At 45.4% G+C, this 14,296-nt stretch overlaps 1 protein-coding gene across 1 annotated transcript in view; it reads left to right on the forward strand.

The window, feature by feature from the left end:
* Nucleotides 1–4,668: 4,668 nt before the first annotated feature.
* ESR1 (estrogen receptor 1) overlaps nt 4,669–14,296 on the forward strand; it is a 522,594-nt gene continuing 512,966 nt past the window's right edge. Inside the window, exon 1 of the mRNA XM_073627828.1 lies at nt 4,669–4,835. The gene's annotated coding sequence lies outside the window, so the exon portion shown is untranslated. The remainder of the gene's footprint in view (nt 4,836–14,296) is intronic.

Consider the following 14,296-nt stretch of genomic DNA (forward strand, 5'->3'; position numbering starts at 1 on the left):
CGCAGCTGGGGCCATGTAACCATTGGACTTGGTATTTGTTTTTTAAATAGAAATTTGCAGAGGCAGCCAGACAAGTGAACAGAGTGTGGAGTTTACAAGTGACTCTTCAATTTAAACCCCGAGCTTATTTGCCAAACACGAGAGTGAATGGCAACGGCATCTGGTGAAGCTGTTTCTTAAGGGGGTGATCTCCCATTTATCACTGTGCTGGAGGAATTGGTGTTAATTCACATTAATATTTTGCACATCTCAAAGAGGACTGTTTTTCATATGTGTTGAATTGCAAGATGTTTTCACTATTTATTTATGGACATTGACACATTATTTTTGGACACTTATTGATTATTTTTGGACACTATTTAATTATTGTTCAATCATTTTTTCTTGAGTGCTAATGTGGAAATATCAAAAGTTGATATTGTATTATCTAAGTAGCAGCACTTATTATTTATATTTTTGGTCCCACAAGCACAGTGCGCAGTCATTTAATTATGTATAAATATATATAGTAGGTGGTCCATATAGTGAACTTGGTGGAGAGTTATACATTTTCAGGTCATTACAAAGGACAAGTGGGCACTCCTTACGCTTGGAGGAAAAGAGATTTAACCTTCACATACGGAAAAGCTTCTTCACAGTAAGAACTGTGAAAATGTGGAATAGACTCCCGCAGGGACTAATTCTGGCCAACTGAGTAGATTGTTTTAAAAAAGCCAATGCACAAAGTATATCTAGATATTATTTTTAGAGGTGATAAATCCAGAGGAGTTGATTCAGGGAATATCCGATTGCCTCCTGGGGGATCAGGAAGGTATTTTTTTCCCCCCACTGAAGCAAATTAGTTAATGCTTGATTGTTTTTTTTTTTTTTTTTTTTGCCTTTCTCTGGATCAAATGTTTACATATAATAGTGCCTATGGAGGTTTTCATTTCATTTTTTTATTGGTTGAACTAGATGGACTAGTGTCTTTTTACAACTTTGTAACAACTCATAATTTATCGAAGAACAGGCTGATAGAGAGGTGAAGAAAGAGTAGAGTGATAGAGAGAATAGCTCATCAGTGTGCTGATTCCCCTTTCACTGTCAAGTCACAGACTAGGGAAGGAACAATTGTTATTTACCTGCGGCAGAGAAAAAATGTGTGTCCTGCCATACCAAACATGGCTGTATTGTGTGTCAGAGCTATGTTGTCTCAGAATTGGATAGACAGAAATACAAATCCTTTGGCAGTTAACATAGTTCATCTGTGTATTAAGATGTTTACCTGGAGTTCAGCTTTAAAGTCACATCATTATTCTATATATCTGCAACATCTACAGTATATACTGATTTTAAATCTCGTGAGTTTGTATTGTTTAGCTTGCCTGCAGAATCTTTTAACTCCTTAAAGTGTTACTAAACCCAGAACCTGCATTCACTATATCTGGTCTCACACAGTACACAGAATATGGAAATACAATAGTTTTAGCAAATATAAACTGATAAATTAATTTTTTTCATCAGCTGTATATAGCAATTAGAGCAATCTTGTGGCTTGTATCAGTGTGTGCAGATTGTAGGAGGAGTTTTCATTTCTCCCACGATTGTCCCATCAGGTTTCAAGACCCCTGACCCTGTGTCTGGACATGTCTGGACAGTGCTGATTGGCCCTGTGCCGATCACATGCACCCTCCTAAGAAAAAAAACTCTTGAGCAATACACACCAAACTGAAAACTCCATAGACTGTAAATATCAGGTTATATTTTGGAGTCTGTAGAAGAAGGGGAGGATCAGAGAAGACAGGATCAAACAGCCTTTTTACACAATGCGCAGGATTAACCCCTTAGGTTCCACACTAAGGGGTATAACAAGCATGCTTTACTATCATATAAAGACTGATTTTACTGTTGTGGGTTTAGTAACACTTTAATCATTCACGGGGAGTGGCTTCTTTATTGTTAACATTATTAAAATGTGGAACACTGTTCCATATTTTAATAAGCCCCGTCCACAGACTACATTTCCGGCCATGACACATTTGTGGGGAAGAGACCCTTGGGGGGGGGGGGGGAGAATTACAGGTGGTAGGGTGTTAGCAAGGCAGCAGTAGGGTGCCAGGTGTGATGAGGATGACAGGAGGTAGGGTGTTAGCAAGGTGGCATTGGGGTACCAGGTGTGATGAGGATGACAGGGGTAGAGTGTCATCAAGGTTGCAGTGAGGTGCCAGGTATGATGAACATGAGGATGAGGATGACAGGGGGTAGAGTGTTAGCAAGGTTGCAGTGGGGGGGCCAGGTGTGATGAAGATAAGGATGAGGATGACAGGAGGTAGGTTGTTAGCAAGGTGGCATTGGGGTGCCAGGTGTGATGAGGATGACAGGGGTAGAGTGTTATCAAGGTTGCAGTGAGGTGCCAGGTATGATGAACATGAGGATGAGGATGACAGGGGGTAGAGTGTTAGCAAGGTTGCAGTGGGGGGCCAGGTGTGATGAAGATAAGGATGAGGATGACAGGAGGTAGGGTGTTAGCAAGGTGGCATTGGGGTGCCAGGTGTGATGAGGATGACAGGAGGTAGGGTGTTAGCAAGGTGGCATTGGGGTGCCAGGTGTGATGAGGATGACAGGGGGTAGTGTGTTAGGAAGGTTGCCAGGTGTGATGAACATGAGAATGAGGATGACAGGGGGTAGGGTGTTAACAAGGTTGCAGTGGGGTACCAGATGTAATGAGGATGACAGGGGGTAGGTTGTTAGTTAGGGTGCCAGGTGTGATGAGGATAAGGATGATAGGGGGGAGGATGTTAGCAAGTTTGCAGTGGGGTACCAGGTGTGATGAGGATAACAGGGGGTAGGTTGTTAGCGAGGTTGCAGTGGGATGCTAGGTGTGATGAACACTAGGATGAGGATGACAGGGGATAGGGTGTTAACAAGGTTGCAGTGTGGTACCAGATGTAATGAGGATGACAGGGGGTAGGTTGTTAGTTAGGGTGCCAGGTGTGATGAGGATAAGGATGATAGGGGGGAGGATGTTAGCAAGTTTGCAGTGGGGTACCAGGTGTGATGAGGATAACAGGGGGTAGGTTGTTAGTGAGATTGCAGTGGGATGCTAGGTGTGATGAACATTAGGATGAGGATGACAGGGGATAGGGTGTTAGCAAGGTTGCAGTGGGGTCCCGGGTGGGAGAAGGATGAGGATGACAGGGGGTAGTGTGTTAAAAAGGTTGCAGTGGATTGCCAGGTGGGATGAGGATGAGGATGACAGGGGGTAGTGTGTTAGCAAGGTGGTAATAAGGTGTCAGGTGGTAGGAGGATGAGGATGACAGGGGATGGGTAATGTGTTAGCGAGGTGGCAGTGGGGTGCCAATTGGGATGAGGATGACAGGGGAGAAAGAGGAAAGAAGGATCACAAATATGAAAAAAGACAACATAACACATTTTTGGCACAATCTGTATTTTTTAGGAATTTAGAAATTGGGAAATAAATAGATTTTTTACAGTTTAGAAATATCTATTCCCTCATATGCACGTCTGCAGGCTGTAGCTGATGCTTGGAGAGGTTAAAAAAAAAGTGCAGTAGCATGTACAGTGGTGTTATCTTGTTTATGGGAATCACTTCTCTTTTGAAATCCACTACAACCTGTGTCCTCATGCTGTTACAGAAGGCAGAGCATCCATCAATCAAGATGTGACATCCCATCCACTGTGTTCTTTTTTCGTTATTGGGCATGGAGGAGGAGGGAGGGACTAGACTGTCATTCAGGATCTGTATACACTTCCAAATGTGTGATCTCAATACCCTGTGACCTGAACAGCTCAACTAAAACAGGAAATATTCTCTACAGCAATAGAGACAAAACTGAGCTTGTGCAGCAGGACAACTCTGACCGCGACTTATCTGGACTTGTCCAGAGTGACCCTGTAGGGGGGAGAATCTGTGCAGACAGGATCAAAGAGCCTTTTCACACAATGCAGAGGATTAATCACTAAAGTTCCACATTGAGTATAACAAGCATGCAATTCTGCATACACAGACAGATTTTACTGTTGTGGGTTTAGTAACACTTTAAGGCTGGCCATACATTACACAATTTTCTTTTACAATTCCCCTTTAAATTGACCAAAATCATATAATATGAGGTCAAATCTAAACACTTTCGGTTTGTATGAAATCAGGCAGGCCCTTGCATTACATAGCTGAAGGTAAATCTAAAGAAAATTGAACAAGAAAACTGTATAATGTATGGCCAGCTTAACACTATCTCCTAGCAGCCCTATAATTGGGCTATAAAGGAGGCAGCACAGCTTCTGTATCATTTAGCCACTATAATTGGTGCTCCTATCGGTCACATGATCCGCTGGCCCCTGTTCAGAAGCCTTGACAAAGTGCTGTTGGTGACAGCTTAGCAAGTGCATTTTGCACGCTCTCAGCACACAACCTCCTGCCGCTGTTGACACATACTGTATGTGCGGTGGCGTGGCAGTAAAGCCCACCTTTCCTGTTGCTACACATATGCGTTATGCAGTCAGCAAGAGGTTAAAAATATTTATTGCTTGCTATGTAAGTATGATTATTTCATATATGCGTGATGTGACACATTTGCTACTCCTCCTTATTTATTTTCCCATAACTCACATATCAAATCACACACACACACACACACATACACACACACACACCTCTCAGCTGACTGTCTCCTCTGTCTGGCTCATACCAAGGAGTCCTTATTTTCTCCCTGTGACATCAGCCTGTTGCTGTGGGAATGGCAGATATTTCATAAGCAGAGAATAAAAGCAGAAGAAGAAGAACAAAGGCGTATTAATGGAGAGACTTAGAATGTACCCTCTAATAACACAGACAGGTAATCTTAAATTATATGATAGTTAATGTTTGCATTAATGTTTCTCTCCTAAAACAGAATGCTCAAATTAAGGACACGGCTACCTAAAGATAAAGTGTTGCAATATTTAAAAATACCCTCATACCAAGAACAGTTTATTTTGTGTGATACTTTAGGCATAAGTTTTTTTTTTTTCCTTGTCAAAATATTTTATTATAGAGTTCAGTATAGAAGTAACATTATACAAGTAACATATTGTAGTAATAATACAGCCTCGTAGAAGATGTTCAATTACATTTACATAAATATTCTAATAATATATCCTTAAAAGATAGTAATGTCAAGAACAACCTAAAATAGTGTTGATAATACATAAGAAGATTCAAGGTAATGTGTATTCATATAAAAGTAATAGTCATTATTAAGTTTTTTTTTTTCATACGAAAAAAACTACGTTTTACGCTCACTAAATGCAATTATTTAGTGTCTGTTTATATTATTTACCTTAATTTTAATATTTAGTGATCAAAAATATGCTTAAATCTAATATTCACATTTGCTTTCTGAAAGATTAGGAGGAAGATGTTAATATTTTCCTAATCAGAACTATTCAAAATACTGCCTAATGCATTCTTCATGTATAGCTCTGCATCTGGTCTGTAGTTTTATTAGTATGTGCTGTGCTGTCTTCTCGGCTAATAGTTTAATTTATAAATGTTTGTGTTTGTTTAAGTAGTACAGAATGTTCATTCAGCTACAATAAAGTGGACGTTTACTTTGCAAAGTGCATGTTCACTGAACTTAGTAAAAAAAGATGAAGTTGCAATCACTTTGAATATTCATTTATGTACAAGGGAAATACAGAAGATTGTTTTCTTGCACGTCTGGATGATTGCAGTGAACACAGCTATACATTATTTGCAAAGCTCAGTGAAAATTCAATTTGCAAAGTACAGAATAGTCACTATTTTACTAAATTTATGCCTATGGGCCTGATTTATTTACAAAAAATTGCTCAAGAGCAAATGTGTGAAAAAGTACTGCAGTCATGTGCATATTGATGGTATGCACGAGCGGGCACACGTTTGTGCACTCAAAGAATGCAAACTACTTTACTTATCTGCTAAAGAGTGTAGTTTTGATAAATATGTTAGGTGCAATAGCTGCTTGCATTTTGCATTGGACATTCTCTATGTTTTGGTTTATATGCATGCAGAGAGGAATGTATGTGTTTGCATACATCTATTTGTAGTCAGAGACTTCGAGTGAGAAAGTGATACTCCTAAGCACCAAGGCCTGAGGTGTGCCTTGGCCTGACCGGTCAGTATGCCTGAAAAGAGGGCATACCCTGAATGTAAGAAAAAGTAATATGAGTATGTATGAAGATTGGGGGAAACGGGTGGGTGGGAACCCAGAAACGCAGACGAGCCCTGGCCTGACAGAGGAGGAGGATTAAATAGCCTTGTCAGACGCCTCCCACAAATACAGGCTAGCCTCCGGCTAGCCTTTACACTTGTAGTCAAAGTCTTTGAGTGAGAAAGTGATACTCCTAAGCACCAAGGCCTGAGGTGTGCATTGGCCTGACTGGTCAGTATACCTGAAAAGAGACACAAATTTAGGTGAAGAAAGGAAGGTAACAATCCATCAAGTGGAGTAGCGCGTGCCTGGATGGCAACAGTATATATCCGATAAGTGTCCGCTATGACAGAAGAAACCCCCCCGACTCCTGACTTGGTGATGAGACAGAACCCCCTATAGAACCTGCAAAGCTACCCAGAGCACAACTAAATGTCCCGTGAACGATTGGACAGTGCCTGAAGCCCGAGACGACCCAGACATGAGAATGAACTGCTTGTGAAAGAGAGGATGCGTGGAGGAAGGGGAGCAATGGCTGTCCCGAGGAGCCCCTGCAAAATGATAGCCGCGAAGATCGTAACTTCAACCGGACACCAGTGAAGTGCTCAGTGAAACCCCCCCAAGCCCTGGCCTACTGGTACGGGGAAGTGCGAGGGTGAGTGCCAAAGGACAACTGGCAGGAGTTCAAAATGCTAAATACCTGAAGGATGTGATGGAGTAGGTGGATGAGGCCCATGCACTATGGCAATAAGCATTGACAACATGAAAAATCATGCCAGGCACAGAGTACTTGTCCCACCTGATTCGATATGGTCATGCTTCAGCCTGTGACCTGGCAACCGAGTCTGAATCCTGAACCTAGGAAGGAGGGCCAGACTCCACCCTGGGGAAATAAGTCCCATGGCATGAAACAGTCATACCCAAAGTGACTGAAACCCCCCTACCTGGAACCGGCTGGGGAACAGAAAAGATGACTGGACTGAAGTCCCTGAGCAGTCTTCCAGGCCACATCCTAGACAAGAGATCAGGGCCGAGAGTGGAATCCAGAATCATGACAACGTTTGCCCAAACCTGCCACTTAAGGACCAACAAGGGGATGATGAATGCCAATGCAGCCCAACCTGAGAACATGAACAAGAGAAATGACAGACAGCAAGACATGAGAACAACAACGCCCCTCTGTGCCTACCTAAGTGTGAGAACATGAGCAGAAATGTCAAGACCACTGCGCATGAATGAACCTGATGACGGACCCCCCCCCCCCGTGTAAGTAGTGAGTGAGCCCGAGTAACCTGCCGCGCAAAGACAGGTAATTAACTGAAAACTCAGGGCTGGTGTACCCACGGACCATGGTGGGTAATCGTACAGGTGTGGTGAATGAACGTGCATTATATGATGTATGTTATACGGGCGAGAAGATTGCAGTCAACAATCATTAACAAATGAAACCTCCCTCAGCCCGTATGGATCTGTAGATGTGACAGATCCTGACATGTGAACCCTAGCTACCTGACGCAGGTACAAACATGAACAAAACGATGAGACATGTGACAAACAACGAAGATGAAACAGCTACCGGAGTATATGCCGTGACTGAACAACAATGCCCCTCTGAGAAATGCTGAGGCTGAACACTGAAGCAGAAACGTTGTGACAGAAATCTTGGGGCAGAAACACAAGGACAACAATGCTATGACAGAAAATGCTATGACAGAAATGCTGAACTAAATGCTGAGACAGAAAACGTGATGAAAGAAAAACCTGGGGCAGAAATGCCATGACAGAAAATGCTGGGGTAGAAAATGCTCTGACAGAACGCAGAGGCAGAAACGCGATGACAGAAATCCTGGGGCGGAAATGCTGAGGCAGAAATGCCATGACCGAAACGCAATGACAGAAACGCTGAGACTGAAATACTGATGGCAGAAATGAAAGACAGAATCCTGGGGCAGAAACGCTATGACGGAAATGCCGAGACAGAAAAAATTGAGACTGAACGCTGAGCCAGCAATGCTGGGGCAGAACACTATGAAAAATGCCATGACCGAATAAAGAAAAATGCCATGACAGAAATCCTGGGGCAGAGAAGCCATGACAGAAATCCTGAGCCAGAAACGCTATGACAGAAATCCTGGTCAAAAATGCTATGACAGAACCCTGGGGCAGACCCACTATGATAGAAATGCCGAGACTGTATGCCGAGACAGAAATGCCTGGGCAGAAGGCTATGACAGAAAAGCTAGGGCAGAACGCTGAGACGGAAATGCTAGGGCAGAACGCTGAGACGGAAATGCTAGGGCAGAACGTTGAGACGGAAATGCTAGGGCAGAACGGTGAGACGGAAATGCTGAACGCTTATGACAGCAATGCTAGGGCAGAACTCAGAGAGAAATGCTGAACGCTATGACAGAAATGCTGGGCAGAATGTTAAGCCAGAAATGCTGAACGCTATGACAGAAATGCTGAACGCTATGAGAGAAATGCAGAACGCTATGACAGAAATGCAGAACGCTTATGACCGCAATGCTGGGCAGACTGCTATGACAGAAATGCTAAACGCTATGACAGAAATGCTGGGCAGAATGCTATGACAGAAATGCTGAACGCTATGACAGATGTTGAACGCTACGACAAAAATGCTGAACGCTACGACAAAAATGCTAAACGCTATGACAGAAATACTGGGCAGAACGTTTCAGACAGAAATGATGAACGCTACGACAAATGCTGAACGCTACGACAGAAACACAGAACGCTACGACAGAAATGCTGAATGCTATGACAGAAAAGCTAAGCGCTACGACAGAAAAGCTAAGCGCTACGACAGAACTGCTGAACGCTACAACAGAACTGCTGAACGCTACGACAGAACTGCTGAACGCTACGACAGAACTTCAGAACTCTACGACAGAACTGCTGGGGCAGAAACACCATGACAGAAATAATAGGGCCAAACGCCATGACAGAAATGCTGGGGCAGAATGCAACAACAGAAATGCTGAGGCAGGAAAAGCTATGACAGAAAAAATGCCATGACAGAAAAACAAGCGCTGAGACTAAATGCCTGAACAGAAACGCTATGACAGAAAACCTGTGCCGAAATGCCACGATATGAACACTTGTGACTGAAGCGGTGGATGCCCGGGAGGCGTGCGGGGATCCCCCCACATGATGCCCCTCGTGAATACCAGGAGGTGAGCGGTCGAGTAAGCACCCCCCGCCATGAGAACTGGGAGACATGCGGGCATCCCCTCCACGATGCATGGCGTGGTACCAGGGAGGTGAACTGGCGGGCGAGTGGCAAGTGGGTGGGTGGAGGATGGACGTATGGACGGATGCACCCCCTCCCCCTGGCATGAGAGGCGGGAGAAGTGGGCGGGCAGCACCCCGGACAGATGGGGCTGTGGGGAAAGTGGGTGCTTGGAGGATGGATGACCGGACAGACAGCCCCCCTCCCCCATGGCGTGAGTGGTGGGAGAAGTGGGCGGTCGCCCCTGCCCCCTGGCGCTGTCCGGAACAGAGGGATAAAAGGAAGAAGCGAGCGGTGGCCCCCCTGACTATGCGGGATTGTGCCCAGCTATGGAGATGGATGGATGGATTGATGGATAGATGGCCCCCCCATGGGAGCCGGGAGAAGCCGGCGGGCAGGCAGCATGCTGACCAGATGGAGCATGGATGATGGATGGACCCCCCCGCTCCCCCCGGCATGAGCGCCGGGAGAAGCGGTCGGCCCCTACAGCTCTGGCAGGCACCTGGATGAAAGGTAGAAGCGGGCGGCAGCTACGTTAATGGACGGATGCGCCCCCCTGCACAAGCGCCCGGAGAAGCAGGCGGCCCCGACAGCTCCAGCAGGCACCTGGATGAGAGATGAAGGGAGAGGCGGGCGGCGGCGGAGGTAATGTACGGACGCCCCCCTGCTTCCCCCCTGCACGAGCGCTGGGAGAAGCAGGCGGGCAGCCGAGGGGAAGGAAGGAGGGTGGGTGGAGGACGAATGGATGGACGGCCCCCCTCCCTTCCCCCGGCATAATCGCCAGGAGAAGCGGGCGGGCTGCACCTGACTAGCTGCAGCCGAGGGGAAGGAGAGTGGGTGGAGGATGGAAGGATGGATGGCCCCCCATGGCGACGTATGCAGTGGAGCAGGCAGCTGGCTGGACATCCCCCCCTCAACACCCGGAGAAGCGGGCGGGCAGCTCCCCCCTGGAGCAAGCTGGTAAGGGGAGAGAGGAGCTGGCTAGCAAACGGCTCCCTCTTGGAGCTGAATTACATAGGGAGAGGAGTCGGTGGGCGGGCGATCACCCCCCTTGCTGAAACACCGGGAGAAGCGGGGACCCGTAAATGTGGGTGCCGAGGTGGGACCAGGTGGGTGGACAGGCGAACTCCCCGGTGAGCACCAAGAGAGGCACCGCCACCATCTTGCACCCGACCTGGAAGTGACGTGTAGGCCCCACCCCCTACTGAACCCAGAAATGCCAACGAGCCCTGGCCTGACAGAGGAGGAGGCTTAAATAGCCCTCTCAGACTCCTCCTACAAATACAGGCTAGCCTCTGGCTAGCCTTTACACGTGTCTTCTCCAACTGGTCCAGAAGGAACACAGCCTAATGCCCTGTACACACGGTCGGACATTGATTGGACATTCCGACAACAAAATCCATGGATTATTTCCGACGGATGTTTGCTCAAACTTGTCTTGCATACACACGGTCACACAAAGTTGTCGGAAAATCCGATCATTCTAACGCAGTGACGTAAAACACGTACGTCGGGACTATAAATGGGGCAGTAGCCAATAGCTTTCGTCTCTTAATTTATTCTGAGCATGCGTGGCACTTTGTGCGTCGGATTTGTGTACACACGATCGGAATTTCTGACAACGGATTTTGTTGTCGGAAAATTTTATAGCAAGCTCTCAAACTTTGTGTGTGTCGGAAATTCCAATGGAAAATGTGTGATGGAGCCCACACACGGTCGGAATTTCCGACAACAAGGTCCTATCACACATTTTCCGTCGGAAAATCCAACCGTGTGTACAGGACATAACATGTTCTTTTGTTAAAGTGTATCTCTAGACAAAACTATTTTTTTTGTTTTGGTTGGAGTGGGTGATTTAGACCCTCTGTCAAGTTTTTTCAACTGGAGACATTACCCCTTCTGTTTATACTGATGTCTTTTATCACCAAGAAAGAAAGGGAGAGGAAATCCAAAGTTTTAGAGTTGTCCCCAGAGGAAGAGGAGGGGGAACTCTTCCAATGGGCATACCCATTCCAGGGAAAACAATTCCCCTTGCTTTGGGATATTTTCTGTAACCTTGCTGTTGCACTTCTGGGACAAAGAATGAAGAGACCTTTTCCTGATATTATACATAGAGCAAAAAAATAAAAAAATAATAAATAAACTGGCAGAGGTTAAGATCTAAGATCTTATTTCTGTATAGTGTGCATCTGGGATATTCTACCCACAGCTGAAAGACATTCACTTAAAAGTGAAGTTAAAGTGCACCTTCTAAGTTGTTATTGGTTCACGTTGCTCCCAATGGGTTTCATTCACAAAGCAGTATCTGACCACATCTGAGTATACGGTAAGAAACCTAAAAGTTTTTTGACATTCACTAAAAAAACTACTAAAATACCAGGAGTTATTTTATGAAGGAGTGGCAGCCGCTAGCGTCCTTAACAACCAGTAACTATCATGGTTGTTAGGGAGCGGGTGGCTGCTGCATCCCTAACAAACGATGAGTCTTATATGTTGATGGGGACAAGGGCCTCTTCCCCACAACCCTGGCCGGTGTTTGTGGGGATCTGCTGGCGGGGGGTTATCGGAATCTTGAAGCCCAACAAGCGGGTCCCCAGAACTTGCCCCCAGAACTTGCCTCCCCCTATGTAAATGAGTATGGGGTACTATGTACCCCTACTCATTCACAAAAAAAGGTGTTGCGTAAAAAAAAAAAAAAGAAAAGGTAGACAGTTTTTGAAAACTCCTTTATTAAAAAAAAAAAAAAAGTCCCTCGGAGTAGACCCATTGTCAATCACAATACCCGTCACCACTGCCAACCTTAAAAAAGAAAAATAGAGGTCCACTCCCACCATTGTGATTGAAGATGGATCTACATCAGGGGGACTTTTTTTTAATTTTTGTTTTTCAAATAAAGGACTTGTCAAAAACTGCTTACTGTCTGTTTTTACACTACACTTTTTTTTTTTGTAAAATCTTTATTCAACAACATTTTAGTAGAAAACTACATACATTTTAGAAATGCGAAATAAAACACATATAAAACTTGTCCAAATACCAGCTAGTGCAAATAAATATATCGGACCCACAGTGGCAGCACAACCATTAATCTATAATAAACACCCTGAGTCAGGATGAACATGTGGCAGTATGCTGGCCTAAACCAGCCACAGCCCCATTCGAAGTGCTAAGTGATCAGGAGAGCCAACGTGTGAGCACCTTCCTGCCAACAGTCCGGACAGAGGGGGGTAATATACCTCCAACAACCTCGTCCGTCCCGCCATACCCAGGAAGGGCACATTCCCCATACCCTCCACCAACCAGAGGCGGAAAATAAAAAGGACCACCCCGGTGTGGAGGGACTGCTCTCCCCTTTGCTACCTGGCGCCACCTGTGTCCGAGTAGTGCAACATCTAGCATCTTATGACAACAGCCTGGTAACTGGTAGCCAGTATGCAGTCAAAAAAGTAAAAATAGAAAGGAAGAGAAAGAGAGGTAAAGGTTAAAATCAAGGGAGAACAGGTAGGAAAGGATGTGGGGGAGGGGAAAGGGTAGGAGGGAAGGGGGAATGGTGTGGAGCATACCTCATAGTCTGAGAAGGTCTTGTAGATCTGCGCCGAGCGAGTTCCGCCAAAGACAGGTTATCTTTATAGTAGGTATCTATGAAAAATGTCTATCGATGGGCCTTATTACTTTTGTCCAGGCGGGATCTCAGGGTTGGTTCTGCTAATTCTAGTAGAGCCAGATCTAGGCTCGAGGGTATGAGATTCGGGTCAAACATAAAGTCTCTCCACGGTCCCCATATGACTTCAAAACGTTCCAACTTTCCTTTACAGGATGCTATCCAATGTTCAGCTTCTCTAATATCATTGACTTTTTTAATCCAGTCTTCCCTAGAAGGGACCCTGGATTGTTTCCAATAAATTGGGAGGAGGCGTCTAGGTGTGGTAGAACGCTTTTTCTGTATCTGCTAATCGGCATCTGAGGGACATGCAGGAGGAAGTAGGCTGGAATCAAAGGAACATCTAAGTCTAAAATTTCTTTTATTAGAGATTTGATATCTGCCCAGTATGGCTTTATCAAAGGACACTCCCACCAAATGTGAAGGAGTGTACCTCTCTGTCCACATTTCCTCCAGCATTGATCCGATACCGAAGGGTAGATACGAGCTAAATCGGCTGGTACCCTGTACCAGCGTCACAAAAGCTTGTAATTTGTTTCTTGGGTTCTAGATTCAATAGAGCTCGAGTGAGTGAGCTGATAGAGGTGTGTTAGCTGGGACGTGGAGAAGTCAAGTTGTAGGTCTCTCTCCCATGCCCGTATATAGGCCGGTCTAAGATTGTCAGTAGTGACACTTAATAAGCGATACATTTCAGATATCAAATGTGGAATTGGGTCTTCCTCTACAAAAAGTTGTTCGAAGGGAGTAAGAGTGGAGATGTCTCTTATAGATTGTCCATGGATTTCAAAAAAGTGATGGAGCTGTCTATACCGCCAGAAGTTCATTTTGGAGCCCCTGTGTCTATTCTGTAGGGATTCAAAACTCATCAGCCTACCATTGCTCATCAATTTCCCACAGCTGGCGTTACCGTCATCCACCCAAGGGCCGAAAAAGGCCATTTGCTCACCTGGCAAGAACCAAAGAAATCCCCCTAATGGGGCTAGCGGGGACATGGGTGGAGATAAGTTTAAGATCGAATTCAATTTGTCCCAAGTGGAGAGAGCATGTCTCGTCAGTGGGGATGTTGAGTCTGACAGCCCGCGATATTCACGTGGCAGCCAGGGAGCAAAGGCCAAATTCCTGCCAGCTAGCCATTTCTCGAGAGAGACCCATATTTTGGACTGGGTGTGGAAGCGCCAGTTGAGGATCCTCTGAAGAGCAATTGCTTTATGATAT

The sequence above is a fragment of the Aquarana catesbeiana genome, linkage group LG04 (assembly GCF_042186555.1).
Source record: "Aquarana catesbeiana isolate 2022-GZ linkage group LG04, ASM4218655v1, whole genome shotgun sequence".
In the NCBI taxonomy this organism is placed as follows: domain Eukaryota; kingdom Metazoa; phylum Chordata; class Amphibia; order Anura; family Ranidae; genus Aquarana; species Aquarana catesbeiana.